Source organism: Bos grunniens, chromosome 19 (genome assembly GCF_055505025.1).
Source record: "Bos grunniens cultivar Pamir isolate PY7600 chromosome 19, Bosgru_T2T1.0, whole genome shotgun sequence".
Taxonomy (NCBI): domain Eukaryota; kingdom Metazoa; phylum Chordata; class Mammalia; order Artiodactyla; family Bovidae; genus Bos; species Bos grunniens.
In genome coordinates this window covers 33,275,025-33,298,591 of record NC_141183.1, presented here as the reverse complement: position 1 = coordinate 33,298,591, position 23,567 = coordinate 33,275,025, and the positions used below count along the sequence as shown (strand labels likewise).

Genomic DNA, 23,567 nt, shown 5'->3' with positions numbered 1-23,567 from the left:
TTCTAAACGCTTTGCATCGATCCCGTTGCATTTTATTGTCTCGACAGCCCCATCTGAGGTGGGTACCAGAATTATTCCCATTTTTCCAAAGAAGGGTCTGAGACAGGAGAATAAGTAACATACTATGAGCGAGTAAGCGAAAGTCACTCAGAAGCGTCCGACTCTTTGTGGCCTCATGGACTATAGCCCGCTGGGCTTGTCTGTTCATGGAATTTCCTAGGCAAGAACACTGGAGTGGGTTGACATTTCCTTCTCCAGGGGATCTTCCTGACCCAGGGATCGAACCCAGGTATCCTGCATTGTAGGCAGGCTCTTTGCTGTCTGAGGCACCAGGGAAGTTTCTTATTGGGATTCTAACAAATTACTACAGACTCAGTGACTTCAAGCAACTTAAATGTGTTCTTTTACAGTTCTGGAGGCTAGGAATACAAAATAAGTTTTACTTGGTTAAAGTCAGGATGTTGGCAGATCTGGTTCTTCTATAGGCTCTTGGAAGAGAATCCTCTCCCTTGCCTTTTCCAGCTTCGAGAGGCTGCCTGCTTTCCTTGGCTTGTGGCCTCTTCTTCCCCCTTCAGAGTGCATCCCTGCAGTTTCTACTTTTGCCATCTGATCACCTCCTCTCTCTGACTCTGAACCTCCTGCTTCCCTCTTATAAGGATGCTGTGATCATATTGGACCACCCATGTAGCCCAGAATAATCTCCTCATCTCAAGATCCTTACCTTCATCCCATCTGCAAAGTTCCTTTTGCCCGTAAAGTGGCATATCCACAGGGTTAAGGTTTAGAAGGTGGACATTTGGGGGGCTATTGTTCTGCCCACCACGAAAGCCCAAGACAGGGGATTCTAACCAGAGTGGTCCTTGCCCCAGGGACCCATTTAGAAAGGGCTAACACGTAGCACATGAGCCACCACTCTTTTACCCATGAAGCGTCAGCAATTGACTGCAGCTTTCTTTCCCTCAGTATCCCAACGCACCCTCAGAATCCTCCTCAACACTGTTTTCGACACCATCCATTGATCTGAATTTTCACTCCTGGTGGAACCTTTATGGCTTCTCAGCTTTGATCTCATCTGGATCTGACATCTGAGATGTCTGTTTCCAGTGAGAGTTAGAGAGTTCCCTGTAGCCAGACTGCAAGCTCTTCTTGGGAGAGGATTCCTCCTTCTGCAGACTCAGAGGCTGTTGGTTGTCAACTCACCAGCTGTGGGTGTGAACGTGAACTTTGGAAGAAGAGATGGTTGTAGGAAAAGCAGTCTTCTTATCCTGATTTCCAGGTGTGCTGGCCAGGAATCGCAGCTCTCCCTGAAACGCTCGCTGGTGGTTTCAGAACTTGGGGCATGGGGGAAGGAGGAGGAAGCCATGGGGAGAAGGTGGCTCCACCCTCCCCGGCCATCTGCCCTTGCTTCGAGAACATACTGTAATTGCTGAGCCCTGCCTGAGGAGGAAAGGGAGAATCACAACATGTTCACCCAGAAGAGAAAACAAACAGCCATCGGTATCGGGCGGGGGAGACAGTTTTAAAGGGTATTTGAAAGGCCTGAAGCCAAAGGAAGTCCCCAGCAGAGCCTCCTGGAAATCTGTCCTCAGCCTCCGCTTGGGCCTTCATGTTTCTGGGTATCAGAGCCTCCCTGCTGGTGCTGGGTTCTCTTCCCATGAGCCCCACATGAGACCCTAAAAATGGACAGGGGAACCATCCCTAGAGCTCTTCTTCCTCTGTAGCCTGTAACCCTCCAGCCTGTGGGAGCTGGAGTCAAGCTGTGTGTGTTGGGTTCCAAAAGGGATGCTGTGCAGTCCCACTCGGGATGCACCGTATCCTCCAGGACCACGGAACACACGCTCCCCAGCGCACTGTTTTCCCCAGCTGGGTAGAAAACCCCATCTCAGTAAGAGAGGATGCTCCATTGACCCTTACTTGTCTTTCCAATTCCCACTTCTTTGGGGGCCCCTCTGCTTTGCTATGGTCTCCTATCCTGATCCAAATGATTGTAGGCCTTGAGGTCAGCATCTCCTAATTCACTCTTTTGCAGGGGTACTGGCCCAAGGACTGCAGTGGTGGCTTGCCACCCTCGGGTCACACCAGGCATGAATTATCCTCTCTCCTCCTAATAGCACCCTCAGTCTGCTCTCACAGCGGCTCCCTCCTTCCTGCCTCATCCAGCCAGGGGTGGCTTCCAGACACATCTCACATTTGCTGTGTCTTCATAGGCTTCAGTGCCTCCCAGTGAGGGACTTCCAACCTTCTTGGGCCCCCCAGAAAGGTTCCTGTAGTCTAGATGCGTCCTTGTGGGCCCCCAGGTCAAGGTCATGTAGAAAGGATGGAAATGCAGGTGCAGCATTTTCAAGGAAAAATGTCCCACATGGAAGGCTGTGAGCTGAAGGGATCGTCCCCCAGCCCATTGCCTGCACCTGGCTTTGGGGGCTTCGTGCTGAACCTGAAGACTCTGGTTGGAGTTTTCTGGAAGAATTCCCATTTTTGTCAGGCTCGGTTTCCTGCCAGCCAAATTTAAGAAGTTGCAGAGAGTGAAACAGATCACAGAGTGTTAGGAGTGTTAGGAGGAGGCACGTCCCAAGTTTATCCTGTGTAAACCCCTAATTTTTTATAGGTGAGGAATTTGCCCAGAGACCAGCAGCCAGCAAGTGGCAGAACCCGCATCCCAGGACGCCCAGATCTTTGCTCTGCAAACTCTTCCACATGAGCACCTGTGCATCTGTCTCTGTACTCAGAAGTGCCTGGCACAGGCGAGGGTTTCTTTGCCAGGCATGTGCTTTTGTAAGGAGATTGAGAGAAAGAGAGAGAGAGAAACAGATGCGGAGGTGCTAGCCTGAGTGGGTTGACGGTCTCCAGAACATCTGGGCAGGTCCAAGTCCTCTGTGGCTTCCAACACTCATGGCAGCTCTGGGGTCCTAGAGCTGGTCCTAGAACGTGTATACGTGGCTCGTAACCCGCATTTTATAGATAGAAGCAGCCCCCAGGGGTCAGAGCAGCGGCAGTACCCCGGGGCTGGAGGTTGCCATAGAAACAGTGGGGGAGGGGTAAAGCAGAGATGGACCCAGGGAGAGGTTTGGCATTATAGGTTTCTTGGTGGGAACAGGAACTTTCCGGAAGTTCTGCTGGAGTTTAGTCGAAGGCTGGAGACTCTGTCATTTCTCAGCAAGGTGGGCTGCATCAGGGGGCTCTGCATGGGTTCAGGAGCTTCCAGGGAAAGGGTGTCCGGCTGAGATGCTGAGCCAGTCCCCGTCTCAGTACATTGCTGTGATCTGCCTACACGCTTGTGTGATTATGAGTCTGTGTGACTGTGTGTGTGGTGTGGGTGTGTATAATCATGTGTGTTATTGTGTGTGCACATAATTGTGCAGTTGCACGTGCGTGTGTGACCGTGACAATGTATGATTATGTGTGTGGGTGTGTATGAGTGTGCTTTCATCTCATCCCAAAAGACGGCAGTCAGAAAACTCCATCTGTGGGAGCCCCATAGGGCCATACCTGGAGGCCGAGCCTGTGGTCATAGTCTCCGGGACTCAGCGGGCAAGGAGGGTCATGGTCAAATCCACGATGACCTTCCATTCTCCTGAGACGACCCTCCTGTTTCCTCAAATGCCTGCAAAGCTGAGGGCTGGACGCAGAGCTGGTGGGTGGGGCTCCCCTCAGAGCAGTGTGCTGGGTTGAGCCCCCAGCCTCTGAGACAGAAGTGGGGATGGGAAGTGTTGGGGTGACAAGCTCTCTCATCTGTCGCATTCAGTCGGGTTTCTTAGAGAGGGAAGTGGACACAGAAGCAGAGCGCAGGCCTAGGAAGGGCTTCCCGTAAGTGCCCAAGTAATGAATTCCTCAGACCTTCTTGTTTCTAGAAAGGAGAATGGAGGGCTTTCAGCAGTCAGATGCCCCCTTGGGGATGGAGCCCTCCCTTGGCAACGCCACCCACTCTTGCACTGGGTATGTGTCTTTTTCCTGGGGGGAGTGGGGTCCTGAGAGGGACGCAGAAACCTGATTGGTGACAGACCCCTTGGCTGTGGGTTTCAGCCTCGTAGGGATTTGCCCAGAGGCCTCGTTGTTCTGCAGATGTGGTCCTGCCCCTAGGGTAGGGCCTCAGGAGATGGCAGTGCCCAGAGCTGGTTGAAAGCTGGGTGTGGTGGTGGGGTGAGGGGGGCAGGTGACGTCAGGGGAATCAGAAGGACATGAGACAAAGGCGAGGGTCTGGTGGAAAACCCCGTGGCATCTGATGCCTTTTGTGCAAGACCTACTTTTCCTCTTACAGATCAGAGCCTGATGCTTGCAGTCGGAGGGAGGCCCAGCAGCACCGCTGCCCCACCACCAACCTCCACCTTGGGGCTTTGTGAGGTGGGGTGGATGGTGCTCAGGGAGCCTGTCCCTGGGGTGCTCTGGGGGAGAGGGCAGAGGAGACAAGGGGCATGCACGTGCTGGGGAGATGAGGATGGATTTTCAGAGGTGTTTTGAGCTGATTGGAGAGGAAGTGAGTAGGGCATGCTAGATGGCAGAGGATGGAGGTATCAGAGGAGGAGAGTAAGGCCCTGAGCGAAGACACAGCCCAACTCAGTCCTGCTCCTCAGGGCTGTGCTTCAGTCATGGTGCAGAGGAAAGAGGCCGGTGAGGTGTGGAGCAGAGCAGAGAACATGGTGACTCCGGGAACCTTCCGGGCACTCCAGGCTGAGTGCAGGGGAGCTCGGACCTGGGACCTGCCGCCCCTGCTCCTGGCTACGAGCAAGAGGGCCTGTCCATCCTGCTTGGCTGCTGGGGGACCAACACCTTGAAGACCAAATGGCACCAGGATCAGTGGCCAGACAGGGACGTTCTCAGACCACGTGTTTCCACGGACAGCACGGAGGTGTCTCCTTGGCTGGCGGTGCTGGGGGCTTTTGAGGGGTTTCCCCACGCCTCACATCTTGTCCCTGGTTAACCATAACGCTTGCCAGGGGTGTACCCTTGGGCTAGTTCTTGAATCTTTTGTGTCTCATTTCCTCCTATGGAAAACGGAGCTCCAAAGAGCTCTGTTTGCATTATGTATGCAAGCGTTTATCAAGCACTTAGCATGTGGCCAGCATTCAGTAACTCTAGCTGTTTTAAGAATCTCTGTACAGCCCTATTAACCATGAATTCATATTCATGTAAGTACCACATACTAACTGGTGGAGCCTCCGGGGCTCCTGGAGTTCCAGGTAAGGAAACCAAGATTTCTGTGACTGTAAATAGATTTCTAAGATCAATAGGCATTGCACAGGAAGAGAAAGAATAAAGCCAAATCAACCCCAAACAAAAAGAAGTTGTGCTGGGGAGCCCCTGACGTAGGAGGTGGTGGCAAGGTCTAAGTCGCCTCACAGACATAGGCACAGCAAGCTAGGATCAGCTGGTGGAACCCCCTTAGGATGACACAGTCAGCTGCTTTAACAGACCCCAAAATGCATCCCCGAATGGAAGTTTCCTTCTCTCTTCTCAAGTATGGGGGCGGCAGAGGCTCTGCCATTCGCTAAGCCTAGAGCATCTTCTCTGTGATCGAAGCCGGATCACAGCCCTCTGTCCTGTGGGAATGAATGGTCCTCTGGGAATGAATGGATGAATGGAGGAGGCAGGGGACTGTTTTTCAGTATTTGGACTAGAAGTGGCACATGGTTATCTTGTCACCTTCCTTAGTGAGTTCACGGGTACATGTCCACATCTAATGGCAAGGGGTGCTGGGGGGTGCAGTGCATCTTCCCACCTGTGGGTAGGTCTGCAGGTCTCCTCTCGTGGAAGCTGAGAAGGATGGATTGTAAGGGACAGCTAGTGTGTTCTCCATCACACAGGCCATTTGCAAAGCAACCGTGTCCTCATAAAATTTACCTGGCCTTGAGAAGGCGAACAAATATGCAGATTCTCAATATAACCCCTCATAATGGTAAGGCTCTGAAGAAAAATAGTGTGGGGGAGGCATATGGAATAGTCAAAATTGTTCCTCGGAGAAGGTTGCGGGACTCTTAGAAACCTAGTCCTTCTCCTCCTTCAGCAGATGAGCATGTTTAAGGTAAAATAACTCTTAAAAATTTTATTATCAGTGAGCAAATAAAAGGAGAGTCCTTGGAAAAAGGCAGGTTTTTTTCCCTGATGCCTTCAGATAATGCAGCAGAGTTCGATGTCTGAGCTGTCGTGTTGAGAGCCCACCTTGACATGCGAGAGGAACACACTCAGATTCTTAAGTTTTTTTATCATGAAAGGTGGGGTTAGAGCAAGTCTCAGAAAGCCTGGTCCAGCCTCGAGTTTACAGAGGAGAAACCTGAAGTCTGGAAGGAAGAATTGTCTGCCCTGAATTTTAGCCAAGGGTGTGGCTTTTCCCAATTCCTGTACAAGAGGATGGCAGAGCGCAGAGGTGCTGGAGGAAAGGGCACAGCTAGAGAGACAGGTCTGCTGGAATTCTACTGGTGTGACCTCTCCCCACAAACACACAGTTGCCTGCTATGCATGGCACCTGCTCTCAGCTTGCAGGCACACCCATTGTAGCAAAATGCCGTTTCCTGAACATGGCAGAAGCAGGCTTTTCTCCTTTCGACACCCAAGGCCATCGTGGGCTCTCTCTCACTCATACCTAAGGCCAACCATCACAGGCTGCCCAAATCTCATTTCCAGAGTGTTTCACTACATAATGCACTGAACACCCCAGATACCTTATGCGCCCATGTTTGCTAAGCCCCCTCATTTCACAAGCTGATCCGAAAAGCAATCAGGTTTGTCCAGCGTGATTTGTTCTTTAATAAAGAAACTCTGCGATCTCACAGCTGATCTTTGCCCAGGGCTCAGGCTGCAGCGAGCCCTGGAGTTGTGTTCGGTAAGTATCCACCAGGGATCCTCTCCCTGCCTGGTGGCTACATTGGAGGCAAAGGCTGTAAAGAGAATGTTCGTTATGTAAAGAGGAGACAGCCTTTTGGAGTGGGAGCTCATGGCACCGTGACAGACGAGTTCAGTAAAGATGCAGGATACCCATTTCATACTTTCACCGGATATTAAACTCCCAGAGATGGGTCATGCCGGTGGTGAAGCCAAGTCATCCACAGGAGCATCCTTAAAGCAAGCATTTGATTGCAGACTATACATTACTGGCTTTCATCCTTTAGAGAGAAGAAGATGCTAGCTGGATCCAATTGCAAGTTGCTTTCTGCAATAACTTGAATCGATTCATTGGGTTGTGTCTCACCCTGACCCTGTATATTTTCTGCCTGGATCCCATTTATAACTGGTCTGTCTGTTGTGTTTCTTCTTCAGAGGCAGGACAACAGCTGTGTGCCCAGGTAGAATCGTTCCCTAATGTCCCCCATCTTCTGTCCTTCTACGTTTCCTGGATGTGATAACTCCTCATGTTAGATTTTTACCCCCTCATGAGCGATCACTGGCTTCTGTTAAGTGGTTGTGCCCTCAAGCAATGTCAATAATTTACAGAGCAGTTTGTCAATAACGTTCGTTTTTCATTAAATCTGGGAGTATGCATGCTCACAACACACGCATCTGCTCTGTCTTGGATTTGCACGATGACGTCCTGAATTCGCTTTACAAACAGTGCTTCTTTCTCTTCTACGATTCTTCCCCTGCAGAGGTTCCTGTGGTTTGTCTTGGCTTTGGAGTTCTTGTACCCATCTCCAGATCTGGTACGGAAAGGTCGGGAAAGGGCGTTTGTTCTTTGGCTCATTCAGACATACTGTTTTCGTCTGCATTGCCAAAGCGGGGCTCAGGCATCAGTGGTCCAGGGTGTATGAAGGGATCATAAGGGAGAAGAGGCAGGTCTACCACCTTTCAGGCTTCTGACCAGAAGTGGCACGTGGTCACTTGTCACCTTCCTTAGGTGAAATCATGGCTGTATAGCCACACCTACTGGCAAGGGAGGCTGAAGGATGGAGTGCATCTTCCCACTATGTGTCAGGCTGGAGGTCTCCTCCTGTGAAGCGCGGGGAGGGTGGGTTGTGATGGACAGCTAGTGGTCTCCATCATGGAGGCTATTTGCAAAAAGTTCGTGCCCTCATGAAATTTACCTTGACTCGAAGAGGTCTGGGAATGGATTTCAGTTGGGTTCAGGGAACATTAAGGAATTCTGGATGGTGGGAGCATGGGGAGAGCATGAGGTCAGAGAGGACATCAGATCCCTTTATGAAGGGCCAGGGAAAGGGCCCAGGAGTTTATTCTGAGTTGGGAAGCTCATGGCGGATCCATAGCAAGGAAGAGACATGGTCTTATTTATGCTTTAAAAGGATCCCTTCTGGCTGCTACATGGAGAGGCAACTAAAAAGTATCTTCTTGGGAATCTTTGCATTTATGTATATGGGATTTGGTTCCTGATTTTCTTATGCGTACCTGATAGTATCAGGTTTTGGAGTCTTGGTTGTCCAAGTAAAAGCATCTTAATGCATTGTATTGCCAGTCCGTTGTCATACAGTACTAGTCAAATGCTCAGGGATACTAACCTCCTTTTTTCTATTGTGAGAATAATTTGAATAGGTATGAGACCTTTGTTCAAGTTTCAAAGTCTCATTTAAGGGGGAACAAAGTTGGAAAAAGTTCATTAGTCAGTAAGCCTGTTTGAGTTGTGTTTTGTTTTCTTTTTTAAATTAAAATTTAAACAATTAAATAGCCCATCCAATTTATTGACTCAGTTTTCAAGTGTATCACTCTCATGAATTTTAATCTTCATATTTTATATTATAGCTTTACATTTATATATTATGTTTACATTTTCATGTTTTATCCTCTTTCTCATTGGTTTGCATATATATTTTTTTTGTTGAGGAAATGTACCAGTTTTATTGATTATTTTTGCATAGAATTAGGTATCTGACTTCTTTATTATTTGTACTTTTTATGATTTGTAAATTCATTAATTGCTGCTTTTATCTGTGAATCCTTTTATCTTGCTTTCCAAGTTTTATTTTCTAACATATTAAGTTGAGAGCTTAGTTAATTTGTTAATTTTTTGTTTAATGATGAAACTATACAAAGCTGTGATGTTGCTTTTTATTATTGCTTTTGCCATGATCCATAATTTTTGCTATGTATTATTTTCGTTGTCATGATTTTTAAAATAGTCTGTAATTATAATTTGATTATCTCTCTAATCTAAAAGTTACTTAAGAATTATTTTTCTGAAAATAATTGCTGCTGTTTTGAAAGTGCACACAATTTACAAATGCATAAATTGAAAAACAAAACCCATCCCAATCTCCTTTTCTACTTCTATATCAGTCCTAGGGATAACTTCTTATAACAGTTTGTCATGCATCTAAGTAGATTTTGTCCAATATATGAAAAACAATATACTATAAGCATATAGAGTTCATTAAAATGAAATAGTATACATGTGCTCTGAATTTATTCAATGATAAACTATGGCAATATATGTATCTCATTTTTTTAAATGGCCATTTTATAATATGGGATAAATTTATTTAATCATTCCCTTACTGATGGGCATGTAACTGTTTGGATTGTCTGTTTTTTAGATTTATTTTTTCTTTGCGTACTTGCACAATAATTTCTGTGGAAATTCTAGGTCAAAATTATGCCCATTTTCTATTTTTACATATAAAGGCATTGGTGCGCTCATAAACTGGCTGTCAGAAAAACCATATATGGCAAAAAAAACCCCAATCTGATTTATAACATTTGCTGATTTCTATGGTGTAAACACTGCCACCATGGCCAATTTCAAACAAGCAGCTATTCTCCAAAAAGTCCTGAATATTTAACTATGGTCTCTTGTGAGCTGGTATAAGCCAGTTCAAACCGGTTCCAGCATTCTACTGGGATAAAGCAAATTGCCTCCAAAATTACTGAGTTAACTTAGAGTCATGCAATATGTAATTCTTCTCTCTATAACTTTAATAACCCTGAATATTAAGATCTTCCTTTTTTTTCCAGTCTGATAGATTAAAATATTGCATTTTACTCTTGCTACTTTGCATTTCTTTTCATGTGTTAAATAGTTTTATTTCTTCTATGAATGGCCTATTCATATTATTTGCCTTGTTCTTAATTCAAAAACATTTTGATCGAACACCTTCTCTATACTATGCATTCCTCCAGCTGCTGGGAATACAGCAGTGAATAAGGCAGACTCTGTTCTCTGCACTAGCGAAGTTTATGTTCTAGGGAACAGAGCAGATACAATTATTGCAAGTTGAAAACAAACTATGAAATTAATAACCTGAGAGCCAAGCTAGAAAATAAAAGAACTGTCTCCTTAGATTGAGCATCTTGGGGAGGCCCCCTGCGTGCGTGTGAAGTCTCTTCAGTTGTGTCCGACTCTGTGCGACCCCATGGACTGTAGCCCAAAAGGCTCCTCTGTCCATAGGATTCTACAGGCAGGAATACTGAAGTGGGTTGTCCTTTCCTTTTCCAGGGGATCTTCTCAACCCAGGGATCGAACCCACGTCTCTATGTCTCCTGCACTGGCAGGCAGGTTCTTTACCATTAGCGCCACCTGGGAAGCCCAAGGCCCTCTGGAGTGATACCATTTATACCGAGACCTAAGTGTGTGAATGGAGAAGGAAGTGGCAACCCACTCCAGTATTCTTACCTGGAGAACCCCAGGGACAGAGGAGCCTAGGGGGCTGCTGTCTATGGGGTCGCACAGAGTCGGACACGACTGAAGCGACTTAGCAGCAGCAGCAGTAAGTATGTGAAGGAGCCAGGCAGGCAAATGGTGAGTTAAGGATGGAAGTTACAGGTGGTGTTGATGAGCCCACAGTACCAGCATGTGCAAAATTCCTGAGGATTCAGGGAGAGTGGGGAGGAAGATCTGAGAAACCAGAACCTAGTGATGAAGGAGGAGAGGCGAAGGAGATGACGTGAGAGGAAGAGGGAAGGATCAGGCCACCACGCAGGACCCTGTGGACCACAGAGCTGGACAGGATTTTATTCTGAGTGGTCATCTATTAAAGTCTTTTGAACGTTGATGCAATCCCATTGAAAATAAAAATGTAAAACTCTCTTTTACAGTACAATGAAAAAATTATAGGGAGGCAAAGGAGAAATCTGGGAGCCAGTTAAGAGTTACTGACCCTAGTGAAAAGGGCTTCCCTAGTAGCTCAGATGGTAAAGAATCTGCCTGCATTGTGGGAGATCTGGGTTCGATCCCTGGGTTGGGAAGATTCCCCTGGAGGAGGGCATGGCAACCCACTCCAGTATTCTTGCTTGGAGAATCCCCATGGACAGAGGAGCCTGGCAGGCTGTGGTCCATGGGGTTGCAAGGAGTCGGACACAACTGAGCGACTAAGCACACAAAGTGAAAAGTAGCCGTGTTCCAGATCAGAATGATCAAGCTGAACAACTGTAGGAGGTGCTGTTCAGACTGCATTCTATATTCTGCTGTAACTGGCATCCCTATGGATGGAAAGGATCAGTTGCTTTCCCCTTGTTGATTTTTGGCTGTCTTTTAAATAATAGATACACTTTGGTTACTATATATGGTGCAGATATTTTTTCACAGTTGGTAATAACCTATTTCATGATTCAAAGTATCAAAGTTTTAAATTTTTATGAAGTTGGATTTGTTGGTCTTTTCCTTTATTACTTCAGAGCTTGCTTGTAGCATTTAGGAATATCTTCCCTTTCACAGTTTTGTAAAATATGTTTTCATATATCTTTTAGTATTTAGATTGGAAAAAAAAAAGCATGGATTTTAAAATGGTAATTTCTTTGGTATATAAATACAGTAGGAAACTTTTATTGTTCATATTTTTTTCTGTGTATCTTTATATCATTCCATGCTGCTTTTTAAATTGAAGTTGTGTAGTACATTTTGATGTCTGGATATGGATATCCTCTCATATTCTTTTACAGAATGTTACTGGCTGTTCATATGCATTCCTTTATCTATATGACTTTTAGAATCAGGTTCTATTTTTAAAGAATGAGACTTTAAGCCTGAATGGAATTTATGTTTTAATCTGGGGAGAAGTAACATTTTAATTGACTTAAGTTTTCCTATCCAGTAATATGGTATATCTTTTTAGTTATCCAGACTTTCCTTCTTTTATTTCCTTTAGCAAAGTTTTCATAGTTTTTAATCATAGAGTTCTGATAGTTTTCTTGTGTTTATATTACAATGTATTGTATTATTTTTATCATTAAATAGATGCAATTCATTTGGTTTGCCAGTGTATAGGAAAGCTATTTATTTTTGTGTGATTTTCCTCTATCTGGTCACTTTACTGAATTTTCTCACTAGCTTTAATAGTGGTTCAGTTAATTGCCTTAAATTTTATAAGTAAATGATTATATCATCTACAAATAATGACAGTTATATATCTTCCAATTCAGTATTTGTTTCTCTTACCCTTTTTTCCCCCCTTAGCACATTGATTATAACCGCTTTAAAAAGATGAACAATTACAGTGGTAATAGGCACTCTTTATAGAAATATCTTTGGGGATTCAGCATTAAGTTAAACTTTTGCTTTTCAGGTTCACAAAAAAATGACTTTTTAAAAACAAATTTTTAAAAAATGACATTTTCCTGCATTTGGGGTGACAATCATGTGCTTTTTCTTTCCTGTAATGTTGGAAATTTTATAATATTTAAATTTTAAATTGTTGAACTTTTCCTGTATGCCTGGAATAAATTTACCTTGGCCATGGTGCTTTATTATATTGTTACACTGAAATTTAGTTTGCTAACATTTTATTTAGATTTTTTGCATTAAAATTATAAATAAGTTTGGTTTAGAGCTTTCATTTTTTCCTAATATCTGTATTTGGCTTTGGTAGGAGAAACCAAGCAGAATCTGATACTTCTCTTGTATTTATTACAAGGCATTTATCATTCAGACACAAACAATTCCTACAAAAAATTTTAATCTCTTTTTCTCTGCTCTGGTGTGGTTTAAATAGCAAGGAAATTGTATCTTATTTAAAAGTTTGACCAAACTCGGTCATAAAGTAATGTGGGCATGATGAATTTTGAGGCAACTGTCTCTTTGGCTATCTGTTCATTATCTTCTACAGTGATCTAGAGCCAAGTTTGTCTACTTTATTTACTTTTTCAAAACTTATTAGTATAAGTATGTTTAAAAATCAATTGTAAAGTTTTCATAGTAGCTTTTGTTACTTTTCCTTTGGCATTCTTTATGTACTATGGATTTTTGTGGGTTTACTTTCTCCAAGTAAGGCTAGATTTTGGAACATTTTGTTTATTGGGCTTTGCAATAAATGAGGTTTGGATTTATCAGGTCTGCTTTTTTGCATTCAATTAGTTTCTCCTTGGACCTTCCCTGGTGGCTCAGATGTTAAAGAATCTGCCTGTAGTGAAGGAGACATAGGTTTGATCCCTTAGTCAGGAAGATCCTCTGGAGAAGGAAGTGGCTACACCCTCCAGTATTCTTTCCTGGAAAAGTCCGTGGACAGAGGAGCCTGGTGGGTTACAGTCCATGGGGTCTAAAAGAGTCGGACATAGCTGAGCGACCAACACTTTCACTTTCAACACACAAGGCTTTCTCCTTGTGTATGTATTAGTAACATCCTTCCCTTTTCTTTAGGCTTGTTCAGTTTTGTTCACTCTTGTTTTCTTACATATGCATTTAAGTGTATCACTTTTCCTCTGAGTAAGACTTTGACCACAGTTAAATTCAGTCACTCAGTTGTGTCTGACTTTTTGCGACTCCATGGATTGCAGCATGCCAGGCTTCCCTGTCCATCACCAACTCCCAGAGCTTACTCAAATTCATGTCCATCGTGTCAGTGATGCCATCCAACCATCTCATCCTCTGTTGTCCCCTTCTCCTCCCGCCTTCAATCTTTCCCAGCATCAGGGTCTTTTCCAGTGAGTCAGTTCTTTGCATCAGGTGGCCAAAGTATTGAAGTTTCAGCTTCAACATCAGTCCTTCCCATGAATATTCAGGACTCATTTCCTTTAGGATTGACTGATTGGATCTCCTTGCAGTCCAAGCGACTCTCAAGAGTCTTCTCTAACACCACAGTTGAAAAGCATCAATTCTTCAGCACTTAGCCTTCTTTATGGTCCAACTCTCACATCCATACATGATTACTATTAAAACCACAACTTTAACTAGATGAACCTTTGTTGGCAAAGTAATGTGTCTGCTTTTTAATATGCTTTCTAGGTTGGTCATAGCTTTTCTTCCAAAGAGCAAGCATCTTTAAAATTCATGGCTACAGTCACCATCTGCAGTGATTTTGGAGCCCAAGAAAATAAAGTCTGTCACTGTTTCCACTGTTTCCCCATCTATTTTCCATGAAGTGATGGGACTGGATGCCATGATCTTCGTTTTCTGAATGTTGAGTTTTAAGCTAACTTGTTCACTCTCCTCTTTCACTTTCATCAAGAGGCTGTTTAGTTCTTCTTCACTTTCTGCCATAAGGGTGGTGTCATTTGTGTATCTGAGGTTATTGGTATTTCCTCAGCAATCTTGATTCTAGCTTGTGCTTCATCCAGCCTGGCATTTTCACATGATGTACTCTGCATAGAAGTTAAATAAGCAGGGTGACAATATACAGCCTTGATGTACTCCTTTCCCGATTTGGAACCAGCCTGTTGTTCCATGTCCAGTTCTAACTGTTGCTTCTTGACGTGCATACAGATTTCTCAGGAGAGAGGTAAGGTGTTCTGGTATTCCCATCTCTTTCAGAATTTTCCACAGTTTGTTATGATCCACACAGTCAAAGACTGGCATAGTCAATAAAGCAGAAGTCGATGTTTTTCTGGAACTCTCTTGCTTTTTTGATGATCCAGCCGATGTTGGCAATTTGATCTCTGGTTCCTCTGCCTTTTCTAAATCCAGCTTGAACATCTGGAAGTTCACATTTCACGTACTGTTGAAGCCTGGCTTAAAGAATTTTGAGCATTACTAGCGTGTGAGATGAGTGCAATTGTGTGGTAGTTAGAGCATTCTTTGGCATTGCCTTTCTTTGGGATTGGAATGAAAACTGACCTTTTCCAGTCCTGTGGCCACTGCTGAGTTTTCCAGATTTGCTGGCATATTGAGTGCAGCACTTTCACAGCATCATCTTTTAGGATTTGAAATAGCTCAACTGGAATTTGATCACCTCCACTAATTTTGTTCGTAGTGGTGCTTCCTAAGGCCCACTTGACTTCACATTCCAGTATGTCTGGCTCTAGGTGAGTGATCACACTATCGTGATTATCTGGGTCGTGAAGATCTTTTTTGTATAGTTCTTCTGTGTATTCTTGGCACCTCTTCTTAATATCTTCTGCTTCTGTTAGGTCCATACTGTTTCTGTCCTTTATCGAGCCCATCTTTGCATGAAATGTTCTCTTGGTATCTCTAATTATCTCGAAGAGATCTCTAGTCTTTCCCATTCTATTGTTTTCCTCTATTTCTTTGCATTGATCGCTGAGGAAGGCTTTCTTATCCCTTCTTGCTATTCTTTGGAAATCTGCATTCGAATGGGTATATCTTTCCTTTTCTCCTTTGCCTTTAGCTTCCCTTCTTTTCTCAGCTATTTGTAAGGTCTTCTCAGACAACCATTTTGCCTTTTTGTATTGACCACATCTAATATTTTTTTAAATATCATGGTTTTAAAAGTTATTTTCTAAAGAATGTATACTTGTAGTCTGAATTCCACTTTCTTACAGCAAAAATTATTTAGAAGAATTTTCACATTTGCATTTAAAAATAATCCAGATGGTTTTGGCCATTGCTCACTTGTTAATACATAATTCTGATTTGAAGATAAGCCTCTTTTATGATTTTTACTTTAAGAGATTTGTCCAGCTTTTATTTATAGCTTTGTGATTGAATTTTTGAAATACTTTAAGGGTATTTGGGAAAAAATGAGAAGCCACCGGGCTTCTCTATCCATGGAATTCTCTAGGCAAGAATACTAGAGTGGGTAGCTCTTCCCTTCTCCAGGAGATCTTCCCAACTCAGGGATTGAACCCAGGTCTCCAGCATTCCAGGCAGATTCTTTATCATCCAAACCATTTCCAAAACACAGTATTCCATTTTATTCTTTTTGCTGCTTTTTTATTTTTTTGTATTATCTGTTATCTGAAATAATATTTCTAGTCCTGATTCCTTATTAAAATAAGTGTATTATTTATTTTTGGTAAGTTCTCTGTTTTCTGCCTTTCTATATCTTTTTGTTTATAGACGATTTATGTGCATATGTGTGTGTGTGTATATATGTATAGATAGATAGATAGATATAGTTCGTTTTTACATCTTAGGAATTTTTGAAAAACATTGAATGAATTTGATGACCACAGTAGGGCTTCCCAGGTGGCGCTAGTGGTAAAGAACCCGCCTGCCAACGCAGGAGACATAAGAGGCACGGCTTGGATCCCTGGGTCAGGTGTATCCCCTGGAGGACAGCAAGGCAACCCACTCCAGTATTCTTGCCTGGAGAATCCCATGGACAGAGGAGCGTGGTGGGTCACAGTCCATGGGATTGCACAGAGTCGGACACGACTGAAGCAGCTTAGCACACGCACATGTGCAATGACCACGATATAAATCATTATTTAGGTTTTCCTTTATTTTTATTGATTTCTTTGCGAACATATCTTCTTTTCTTGTTTTGCTTTTGTATTGGTAGAGTCTCCCTTCCTTGTAAAAAAACAGATTGAGTATTTGAGTGGCAAATCTATGAACTTATGTGTTTCTGAAAAATGTATTTTACCACTCCAGGTTTTAATTTATTTCAGTTAAAAATGTTGTTTATACTTTTTGCAACAGAAAATTTCAAACATATACAAATGGATAGAGAATAACATGATGACCCTTTGTATATCTCTCCCAGTGTTCTTATTTATCTCACCTGCCCTCACTCCTACTTATACTTCACCCTGGACTATTTTGAAGTTAGTCCCAGAAATCATATCATTTCATCCACAAATAATAAACATTTTAGCATGCATTTCTGAAAAGTAAAATACAGCACTCTTGGAAACAACCATAATGACATTATCTTACTAAAAAATTTAACACTGCTTCCTTATTGAATTCAAGTTAGATTCAGATTATTTGAGTTTCAATACCCTAGAGTCATTGCTCCACTGTTTTCTCAGACCTCGTTTTGCAGGTGAGAAGTATACTACTAAGCACTCTTTGTAAACAAATTTGACTTTTGCTTTCTGGAAACTGACATTATTTGATTTTTATTTTTAGAAGTCACATACTTCATGCTTCTCTTTATTTTCTGAGCTCTGACCACATTGGCCTTCTTTTAGTTTCTAAACACACCATGTCACAGGGTGGTTCCCTCTTCCTAGAATGTTGTTCTCCACATGCCCCATCCTGCCACTGCGTTCTTCATCACATAGCCCAGAGCTAGATAATATGGCCCAGAACTAGAAAATATGCAAGTGAGGCTGGGAATGTGAATGCTCAGCTTTCCCAGCGTCTTTAAGACAGTTAGGGAAATGAGAAAGGGAATAAGAATGAGCTCTGGGTTGGTAACCATGAATATTGGTAGGGATTTGATAGTTTACAAGGTAGATCTTTCTCCATCCTTTAACTTTCAACCTGGCTATGATTTTACCTTTAAAGGACAACCAGTACAAACAGCATAAGACGAGCCTTGTCTTGTAGCTAGTCTGACAGTCTCTGACTTTAATTGCAGTATTTACTCATATTTAGTGTAATTACATAGTGAAGTGTAAATCTTCTGTCTTACTGATTGTTTTCTATCTGGCTCCTCTAGCTTCTGTTTTGTTGTTGTGTTCTTCCTTTCCTGTCCCTTTTTAGGTTAATCAAGGTTTTGTTTTGCTCTTTTCAGAGATTCTGTTTTCTTCTCTGGTTTTTACAGATAAACGTCTTCAATTAATTTTTTGTGTGTGTGGTTGCTTTAGTGATTACAGTTTCACTAGATTTGAAAACCCAACTGTTATTAATTGATTTGCAATAAGTCATTATCTTCTTGGAGATACTGCTGCTAAGTCACTTCAGTTGCGTCCGACTGTGCGACCCCATAGACGGAAGCCCACCAGCTCCCCCGTCCCTGGGATTCTCCAGGCAAGAACACTGGAGTGGGTTGCCATTTCCTTCTCCAATGCATGAAAGTGAAAAGTGAAAGTGAAGTCGCTCAGTCATGTCTGACCCTCAGTGACTCCATGGACTGCAGCCTTTCAGGCTGCTCCTCCATCCATGGGATTTTCCAGGCAAGAGTCCTGGAGTGGGGTGCCATTGCCTTCTCCGTCTTGGAGATACTAGTCCTGTGTATATGATCACTTGGGGAGAATTTACTGTATTTATAAATGGGCTGATTCAAATGTAAAATGACAGGTTTCTATTGGAATGTTTTCATCAAGTATCCTACCTAAAGATTTTCAGTCTTTTAGTACAAATGTGGAATTGCATTCATTTTTTAAAAGGCAAATTGGGCAGGGGGGTGGTATCAGTAGGATGCTTATTTTAGATATTAAAGTTGAGGTTTATCTTTAGATTTTCAGGAACATTTGAAGGTTTGAGGGAGAAAGAGTTAGACCAGAAAAGAGGAATGACTCACTGACAGTATTGTTTTTAAAAAAATATTTTCAGGTCAGGTTAACCAGTCTTCTCCACTCTATGCCCACAGGAGCAAATGTTTCACAAGTCCTTTATCAAGAAAGTTCACAAAGGAACTTGGAATTCCATTCTGTTCCTTAATCTCTCACTGAGAACAGGGTGAGGTCTTTAAAATGCACAGTTCTAATTTTATCTAAACTTCATTAGCTTGTCTTAAAATAATTCCCAAGCCAAAGAATAATAGAAAACTGGCACTCATCACATCCAACCACCTTTATTTCAGTAATAAGGGACCTGAGACTTTTAGAGAGGATCCTCGAGGTCATTGTGCTCATAAGTGGCCGGGCTGGGACTTGAACTTGCAGGCTTTGCTCTCTCCCATCCTGGGTGTCATGTGCTGCAGGCACCAAACATCTCTCTTCTTCTATCTTTCCTTTTTACTCCCGGGGCTTCAGCGTGGATTCAGTTCCCTGATGCACGGTCCTGGCTTTACCTGGGCCTCACCTGTATTTTTTTTTTTCCATTTTTAATTGGAGGGTAATTGCTTTACAACATCATGTGGCCTTCTGCCATGCAACAACGTGAATCAGCCATAAGTACACATATGGACCTTCCCTCTTGTGCCTCACCACCAGCCTCTCCCTCATCCCACGCCTCTAGGTTGTCACAGAGCACCAGGTTGAGGTCTCTCTGTTATACCACAGCTTCCCACTAGCTATCTATTTACACATAGTCGTGTATATATGGTGCTGCTGCTCTCTCAATTCATCCCACCCTCTCCTTCCCCCGTATGCCCACAAGTCAGTTCTCTGTGTCTGTTCCTGCCCTGCAAATAGGTTCATCAGTACCAATGTTTTCTAGATTTCTTATATGTGTGTTAATATATGATATTTGTTTTTCTCTTTCTGACTTCCTTCACTCTATATAACAGACTCTAGGTTCATCCACCTTATTAGAACTGACTCAAATTCATTCCTTTTTATGGCTGAGTAATATTCCATTATATATATATGTACGACAGCTTCTTTATCCACTCATCTGTTGATGGGCATCCAGGTTGCCTCCGCGTGCTAGTTATTGTAAATAGCGCTGCTACGAACATTGGAGTGTATGTGTCTGTTTCAGATATCGTTTTCTCAGGGTATATATGCCCAGTAGTGGGATCGCTGGGTCGTATGATAGTTTTATTTCTAGTTTTTTGAGGAATCTCCATACTGTTCTCCATAAGGATTGCCTTTTCTCTATACCTTCTCCAGCATGTATTGTTTGTAGATTTTTTTTGATGGTAGTCATTCTGACAGGTTTCCCTTACATTTTTGCACAGTTTTATTGAGCTATAATTTACATACTCTACAAACATCCATATTTAATTTACCTTTTATCACCTCCTGAAGTCTGGATCTCAGATGGTAAAGAGTCTGCCTGCACTGTGAGAGACTCAGCTTCAATTCCTGGGTCAGGAAGATCCCTGGAGAAGGGAACAGCTGCCCCCTCCAGTGTTCTTGCCTGGAGAATTCCATGGACAGAGGAGCCTGGTGGGGGGAGCCGGTCCATGGGGAGCCTGTCCATGGGGTCACAAAGAGTTGGACACGACTAAGGGACGAACGCTTTTCAAATAGAGAAGGAAGGCTGTTTCCAGTTAGACAACTGAGAGTGTGCCCTTGCACCTCAAGGTGTGTATCCAGAAGTGGATGCCCTTGTATTTCCTGGAAATGACAACCTCACAGACCCATATTGCTAAGTTTCTGGACCCAGATTTCTTGGAAGTCTTTCCCCACCCATCTGTAGCTCTTCTCAGCTTTGGTGCTGGGTTTTTCCTCTTAGATTCGTGGAAGTGTGTCAGACTGGCACATGCAGGCTGTCGAGTCTGATGCCTGTATACAAAAGCAGCTTTCCGATCCGCTTCCAGAACTCCTTTTCTGTCTCTGACACCTTTCCTTTCCCCTGCGCCCAGAAGGAATGTTATCTGCGTTGTCTTTGACATAAAAAGCAGAAGGAACTGGCGTGAATTCGTCCAGTAAACAGTGCTTGAGCACCTCCTGTGCTGGTTGCAAGGGGATGCAGTGAGTGGACACAGCCCAAAGCTCTGCTCTCGCAGAGCTCCCAGGAAATTAAGTGTCCAGCTCTCTGGTGGATAGAACCCTTTTTACTTGAAATTCATAAATGCCTTTGGGTGACGGCTTGGAGAGTAGAGGTCAGAGGCTCCTTAGTTTACAGATGAGGAAGTTGAAACTCAGCAAGGTAATGGGAGTGACCCAAAGTGCCACAGCCAACTAGTAGCATGGCCAGAATAGGAACTCCAGTTTCCGGTCTCCCTGATCCTAGGCGTTGTAGCCCCCCATCTCCCCCATTTACCACCAGTTTTGCTCCACAAAGCCAAGCAGACTGATCAATCCAGGCACAAGCCCCAGAGTCCTAGCTACTGGCTCTCCAGCTCCTCACCCAACAGGGTCCGAATGGCCCTGAAAATATTTCTGAGAAACCTGCCATCATTCTCAGATGGCAGCTTTGACACGTCAGGATATACTTGACCCAGACTGGGATCACCTCAGCATTGAAATGAAGATGTAGGGGCAAATTGAGGCAGGTGGGAACGTGTAGTCAGGGGCTCTGGGCTCTGTTTCAGCTGCTCAGACTGAAGGGGCTTGGCCAGGTTAAACTGCACGAGCTGCAGAAGCAGGACAATGCCAATACTTTTCTAGGACTGCATCAGATAAACTGGGACAGCTGCAATATTTCCTAAGCAAACTAGGTTACCCTCCCGCTGCTGTGGCCACCCGAGGGCATCGGGCAGCTGGGTGACCCAGAAATGGCCATCTCCTTGTCCGGCTCCATCTGGAATTCCAGCCCCTAATTCCGGGGCGCTGACAAGACGGGCTCTTTAGGTGGAAGCGAGCGTTACAACAGCAAAGGGAATCAAGCCCATTCTTGTTAGAGGAAGCTTATCCCAAACAGGAAGGGAAAGAGGCTTTCTGTCTTAGAACAAGACAGAATTAGGAAGTGAAATGACAATGTATCTTTCCCATCTACTTTTATGTTTTGTAGTCTGGAGAGGCAAAAAAATTATAGGAAAGTGTGCCATGTCAGGAGTGAAAGGAAAAGCTTGATGTCAAGAGACATTGATTTGAATAGCTATACTTGGACACATCACTTCCTCTGAGAGCCTGATTTTTTCAGGGGCACGATGAAAGGTTCGACTTAGGTAGTCTCTAGGGGTCTTTCCTCCTCTGAGGGTCCACAACTGCATTATCTAGTTAAGAGTAAGGGTTTCTACTGTCACTACTTGATGACCTTGGGCAGATCATTTCCCTGCTCTGAGGATCACTTTCCCCATCAGAGAAATGAGGGGATGGGACCAAGTGACCCCCTGGTGCTCTCACTTAGAGAGGAGAGGAGGGGGGATCTCTGTCCACCTTACTGGTGAAATTTGTCATCTGTGGCAGCTTTAAATCCAGTAGGAATCCACTGATGCTACAGTAAAGCAGTATCAACGTGTGACCAAAGACAATTAAAAGCCGCAACTCTTCAATTCAGACTTATTCCAGAAGCATCGCACACACACATGCACACCCGCTGTTTTAATACATGGAAAAGCATCTTTTAAAATAAACTTAAAAACATTTTTTTTGACCATGTTGCATGGCATTTGGAATTTTAGTTCCCTGACCAAAAATCAAACTCTGACCCCCTGCAGTAGAAGCAAAAAGTCCTAATAACCGGACCACCAGGGAAGTCCGAAAAGCATCTTTTTTAATAAATCAAAGACTCTTTCACTTTTCTTGGTGAGACTTACAGTTTATTTTAAAATAACTTTGTCAATTACTAGTTCTGCAACCTTGACACTGTCTTTTAAGTGCTCTGAGTCTCAATTTCTTCGTCTCTCTGGTGGAGTTGATGAAAACTGTGTCAAGGGATTAGTGTGGGCAGCCAATGAAGTACAACAAGTACCGCAGATCGGTTGGGAAACTGGGTCCCGGGCAGCCTGTGGGGAGCATAGCGTCTTCACAGTGTGACCCTAGGGTGGTGCCCTTACCTCCTCGGGTTCAGTTCTCACCATCAGTAAAGAGTGACAATAATAGGTAATAATAATAAAGACCCCAGAGGACTGCTGTGAGGTGATTCAGACCACAGTTCCGAAACTAGGTATGTAAGGGTTCAAATCCCTGTTCTGACATTTTCTGGTCCCATAACCACAGGCGGTTTCGTGAATCTTTCTGTGCCTCGGTTTCTCCATCTGAAAATGGGAGTGATTGTGACACCCGTCTTAGAGGGTTTTCTTGAGGATTAAGTTAATACATGCCAAGTGCTAGAACAGTACCTGGTACCTAGGTAACAATAAGTAAATTGTGTGTGTGTTATAAAGTAAAAAACAATTGACAAGAGTAATTTAACAAAAATTAAACAAGAATTATGTCATAAAACAGTGTTTCTTGGTGGATCAGATGGTAAAGAGACTGCCTGCAATGCAGGAGACCCGGTTCGATCCCTGGGTCGGGACAATCCCCTGGAGAAGGGAATGGCTACCCACTCCAGTATTTTTGCCTTGAGAATTCCATGGACAGAAGAGCCTGGTGGGCTACAGTCCATGGAGTGCCAAAGGGTCAGACATGACTGAGTGACTAACACTTTCACTTTCCTTCTTATGGAGTTTATATGCTAGAGGACAAAGACAGATGCTACTTAAATACATACATACCTTGCTTTACTGTGCTTTGCAGATTCTGCATTTTTTTTTTAAACAAATTGAAGGTTTTGGCAACCCTGCTTCAAGTCGATCCATCGATGCCACTTAGTGTCTCTGTGTCACATTTTGGTAATTCTCTCAAATTTCCCTTTTCCTTATTAGTGTAGGCGTTGGAGTGATCTGTGATTGGTGATTTTTGATGCTGCTATTGCAAAAAGATTGACTCGCTGAAGGCTTTGATGATGTTTAGCATTTTTAGCAATAAAATATTTTTAAATTAAGGTACGTACTTTGTTTTTTAAGATATAATGCTATTGCACACCTCATGCTGCTGCTAAGTCACTTCAGTCGTGTCCGACTCTGTGTGACCCCATAGATGGCAGCCCAGCAGGCTCCCCCGTCCCTGGGATTCTCCAGGCAAGAATGCTG

The 23,567-nt window shown here is 43.6% G+C and overlaps 1 protein-coding gene across 9 annotated transcripts in view; it reads left to right on the top strand.

Annotated features, from left to right (window-relative positions):
- The window catches only part of SHISA6 (shisa family member 6), a 262,969-nt gene that overhangs the window by 56,071 nt on the left and 183,331 nt on the right, over positions 1-23,567 (top strand). The window lies entirely within an intron of this gene.